Source organism: Octopus bimaculoides, chromosome 4 (assembly GCF_001194135.2).
Source record: "Octopus bimaculoides isolate UCB-OBI-ISO-001 chromosome 4, ASM119413v2, whole genome shotgun sequence".
Taxonomy (NCBI): domain Eukaryota; kingdom Metazoa; phylum Mollusca; class Cephalopoda; order Octopoda; family Octopodidae; genus Octopus; species Octopus bimaculoides.
The window spans coordinates 112,463,113-112,468,857 of NC_068984.1; the positions used below are offsets into that span (position 1 = coordinate 112,463,113).

The following is a 5,745-nucleotide window of genomic DNA, read 5'->3' on the forward strand; positions in this document are numbered from 1 at the left end:
TAAGACGTGCCTTACTTTGCATATCTGTCTATCTCTTAATCAAAATACCTACTTATCTCTCTTTTTCTGTCTGTTTGTCTGTCTCTCTTTCTCTCTCTCTCTCTCTCTCTCTCTCTATATATATATATATATATATATATATATATATATATATCTCACACACACACACACACATATTCACACACTTATAATACTAATATTGCTAATAGTGTGATAGCATTAAGTGACATTTCCCAGCCTGCTTCGTATTTCATGGTGTTTTAATTCTCTCCTTTCAGTTCTTGTTAATGAATAACAATAACAACAACAACATCAATAATAATAATAATAATAATAATAATAATAATAATAACGATAATGATAATGACGGTGATGATGATGATTCGATTGTGATTATGGATTAGCTAATATAAGAGGCATGTCATATGTTCTGCTACCATCAGTGGTGACAGGCACAATGGAGAAGGGTCTTCCCTTCTCAATTTTGGTAATAATTTGGTTAACTGTTATCAGAGGGAATAAAGCACAAACAACTAAGCTATGCTATTGAACGATCAGATCCTATAGCAGAAGTACTCATGTCTTTTTTTTTCTAAAAATGTATTGTGTTTAGGGCTTTTTTTCTTTCTTTCCATTTTCTTTTTTTTATTTCTCGAAATTGCCGATGTTGTTAGCAATTGTGCTGCTTTTGCCATTAGCAACTGGATTATATTACCACTAGCCTTTGCAATAATAACACCCATTTTACTGATGTTACCATTAGCAACTGTGTTGCATTACTGTAGATTCTGGACAATCTAGTTTAAGTTACAGAGTTACATTTGTAATAATGGTGATTGTGCGACCGACTGTATGGGGGTTTGTGAGCAAGATGAATGAATGAATGAATGAAAGGAAATGAATGAATGAAGTGGCCAAGAAAACTTGATAGTTAGGTAGACAACCAACTTATATGCTGCTTTGATGTGAGATCAAATCCACTCTGCAGCATTATTTTATTTTTTAATAATTTTATTTGTTTTGCTCTTTATGTATTTGTTTCTGGACAACACACTTTGTTGTATCTTAACATTTCATTTCACCTATGTAGGGGACATATGCATGGTTGTGTGGTTCAGAAGTTCACTTCTTAACCAAGTGGTTCTGGGTTCAGTCTCACTGTGTAGTACCTTGGGAAAATGTCTTCTACTGTTGTTCTGGCCTGAGTGAAGCCTGTTCTATGTAAGTGTATACAAGTGTGTGTGTGTATATATATATATATATATATGACTGACTTCTTTCAGTTTCTGTCTACCAAATCTACTCACAAGGCTTTGGTCAGCCTGAGGTTATAGTAGAAGACACTGAACCCAGAATCACGTGGTTAAGAAGTAAGTTTCTTACCACGCAGCAACTACTACACCTACACACACACACACACACACACACACACACACACACACACACACATGTATTTTCTTTGCTTCAGTCATTGGACTACAGCCATGTAGTCTCTCATCTTACTCCCTGACTTTTAACCTTGCAACTTTAACATGGATTTTTAAATGGTAGTTTGTACAATACAGATGATAATAAAAAGATTTATTTTCATTAATCTCAAAACCAGCTTACATTGACTGAAACAACTACCATTATATTACAGGTATTTTTCACATCATCTTCAGATGAATCTCAGTAAGATTCATATTCAGAATGTTGATGAACAAAACTTAAGAGATTGGATATTTAATGCTCTACTATTACTGCCAACGTGCCAATTCACTTTGGAAGATAATTATTCTATAATAGTACTCAAAATAGTAACAATTAATTTCATTAGTTTATTCAAAATTTAATTACAATTTTTTATTATTTTTTTTATTTTTTCATTTAATTAAACATAACGATAGAACTTGCCTCTGTGGCACATACTTGCTAAAGCTTGATTGTGCCATAATAGGAGTCTGAAACACATTCAAAATTTCAATTGTTTAGTATATTAGCTTATTTTTTTGGTTATAATGGCATTGTCCAGAAAAAAAAAGGGCTGAGCCCAAAGTTTTATGGCTGACCTTCTGAGATTGGTTGGAGAAAGGGAGCAAGATTTCAAAATCCTCAGAAATATTTGTCCATGCATACAGGGCGTGTCCTGTACATCCTTCTCTCAGCCAAAATAGTTTAGTCTTTTGGGTTTGTGGGTGCTGGTGCCAAGTAAAAGCAGCCATTCTGGTGCCACATTGGAGCACCCATGCCAGTGCCATGTAAAAGCACCCACCTGTTCTGGTGGCACTTGGGTAGGTGTCATGTTAAAAGAACCCAGTACACTGTGAAGTGGTTGGCATTAGGAAGCGCATCCAGCCATAGAAGCCATGCTAGAACTGACAATTGAAACCTGGACAGCTTTCTGGCTAACCCACTGCCGTCAAACTGTCCAACCCATGCCGAAATGAGAAACAGACATTAAACGATGACAATGATGGATGTTACATATTGTAGTGCACCTGAGTATAACCTCAAATATTCCAACAGTTAATCCTTTTTCATTTTTAGTACCCATCCTGATATAAGTTTTATAACCCTTCACTCGCAATTTTGGCTGTATGTTATAAAAGAAAACAAAAATAAACTAAGTGAAATGTCCCCTCACTCATAATGAGTGATAGGGGTCAGCATTTAACCCTTTTACTGTATAATACATGTCAGTCTGTCTGTCTGCAGAAAAAGCTTGCCTCCGAACCATTTGATCCCACTGTGTTCAATCCCACTGTGCAGCACAGCCCTTGGTCAAGTAGTCAGTGCCTTGTGTTTTGTAGACAATAAATGAACGAAGCCCATTATGTGTGTGTGTGTGTGTGTGTGTGTGTGTGTTGATATCTTTGTAATTGTGCTGTGTTTGTCCCCAACTGGTGCTCACTTTTTTTCAACTAGCTGTCACTTTAGCAGTTCATTGAAAAAAGGCTTATAGAGTAACTGCCAGACTGAGAACAAATAAATACGCGGGTAAATTTGTTTGACTAAAACACTTGAAGGCAGTTCTTTATCGTGGTTGTAGTCCAATAACTGAAACCAGTAAAAGGTAAGGTAATAGATAAACGTGTGTGTATCTTTATATTACACACACATATATGGGGGGGGGGTTGAAAAGTTCCTGGCTTTTTTGTGGGGTAAAAGAAAATAGTGGAGGAACAGTTAATTATGATTCTGTTCAACATATTCACCTCTCAGATTCACACACTTATTACAGCGACCCTTCAGTTTTTCTAATCCTTGTAAACAGTGCTTGGAAGGTTGGACCACCAACCAGGCCTTTTGCAATAGCCAGGAATTTTTCAGCACACCCTCATGTATAAATGTGTGTGTGTGTGTGGTTCTCCATCCCTCTGAAATTTGACCTTGTACCTAATGAAGAGAAATCAATAACCTATTTCTTGTTGCTATAGGCAACTGTATGACTCTAGTGTTGCCATTGGAGACTGTAACATAACAAATGTTACTGGCAGTCGCTAAACATCATACTGTTGTAATTGTTATTGTTACAGCTATGACCATTTCATCTTTTTAATTCATACAAGAAAGCTCGCTTTGTCAGATCAGACGTGTCCTTCTTTTCTTCAAGATATATGAATGTAATTTGATGGAGATTTGGCTGCTTTTTCTATTAGGCTTAAGAATTTCATTGGCGGTTGCTGTCAGCAACTGTTTTATAAAAGTATCATTTTATTGTCGTAAAGTAATATATTTTTAAACTTTGATTTACGAGATCTTGGCAAATATATTTGTGCATGTTTGTATGTGTATGTGCACATGTGTATAAATGTGTGTGTGTGTGTGTGTGTGTGCGCACGTGTGTGTGTGTGTCAATGTTGTCTTTATTTGTGTGTACATGTATCTGAATACGAATATGGGTGTGTCTGAATATGCTTGTATTTGCACGTGCAAGTATTTTTCTATTTACGTATATATATATATATATATATAGATAGATAGATAGATAGATAGATGCAGGCATAGCTGTGTGGTAAGAAGTTTGTTCCCCAACCACATGGTTCTAGGTTCAGTCCCACTGCATGACACCTTGAGTAGCCTCAGGCCAATCAAAGCCTTATGAGTAGATTTGATTAAAGGAAACTGAAAGAAGCCCATTGTATATATATATGTATGTATATGTGCATCTTTGAGTGTGTAGTTGTCTCTCACTACAGGTTAACAACTGTTGTTTGTGTGTTTACACCCCGATAACTTAGTGTTTCAGCTAAAGAGACTGATAGAACAAGTACCAGACTTCAAATAAAAAAGAAGTACTGGGTTTGATTCATTCGTTTAAAGTTCTATAAGGTGGTACCCCAGCGTGGCTGCAGTCCAATGACTGAAACGTGTATGATATATCTGTGATATATATATATATATATATATATATATATATATATGTGTGTGTGTGTGTGTGTGTGTGTGTGTGTGTATATACCAGTGTCATTATGTGTGTCTGATTATATGTTTGTATTACGTGTATGCGAATATGTCTGGGTACGTATCAGTATAGTAGAATGAGTAAGTGAATGAATGCGTTGTGTCCTTGTCATATAAACATGTTGGTTTACTAATGTGTGTGTGTGTGTGTGTGTGAAGTCTACATATGCGTCTCTCTAGTTTCACATGTGTAAATGAGTGTTGTGTTTATCCAGCTCGAAATATGATGTATAATGGAAGAAGTGAATCATATCCTTAACTAGAAGATTGTTTGTTTTTCAAACTGAAAAGTCTGTGGAAGTAGCTGAAGTGTGTCTCTTCTGGCTCAGTTTCGAGGAAGTTGGAGTATAAGTGCATGCATATGTGTGTTTGTGTGTGTATTTATCTCTGTCTGTGACAATTTTGAGAGGGAAGTTTTAAATAGACGGCTGGGTGTGGTTCATAACAGTGGTGAAGATGCAAAGATGCAACTTAGCTTCATATATATATATATATATATATATATACACACGCACACACATAATCATATTTGTGCATATACATACATACATACATACATACATATACATACATATATATATATATATATATATATATATATATATACACACACACACAAACATATATACATATATATGTATACATACATATATATATACATACATATATATATACATACATAAATATATATATACATACATACGTATATATACAAACATATATATATATATATATATATATATATATATATATATATATATATACACACACACACATATATATGTATAAAAATAAATACATACATCCATACATATATATATGCATCAGTCATTAGACTGCAGCCATGCTGGGCTACCAACTCATAGAGTTTTAGTTGAACAAATCATCCTCAGTTCTTGATGTGGGTTAAATGGGTTGACTGATACTGGTAAGCCAGAGAGCTACACCATGTTCCAGTATGAATTTGGCTTGGTTTCTTCAGCTAGTTGCCCTTCCTAACACCAAGAGTGTAGCAGGTGCCTCTTATATGTCACCAGCAAAGGTGCTTCTACATGCCACTGGCACGAGTGCTTTTATGTCTCATCAGCACTAGCTACAACTATGATTTGTTTCAATTGGCTTCATCATCGTTAATTCATGCTAACCCTCATCTGTTTTCAAGCAGGATAATATTTCTTCATGAACTGACATTTTTTTTTCATGGATGATGGGGAATGAACAACAACACATGTATGACATGGGCGCTTGTTTACGACTGTCAGATGCAATCATGACACTGAAAGGCACACATAGACTGCC

At 35.4% G+C, this 5,745-nt stretch overlaps 1 protein-coding gene across 3 annotated transcripts in view; it reads left to right on the forward strand.

Annotated features, from left to right (window-relative positions):
- The window catches only part of LOC106878542 (myocyte-specific enhancer factor 2C), a 350,263-nt gene that overhangs the window by 207,023 nt on the left and 137,495 nt on the right, over window positions 1–5,745 (forward strand). The window lies entirely within an intron of this gene.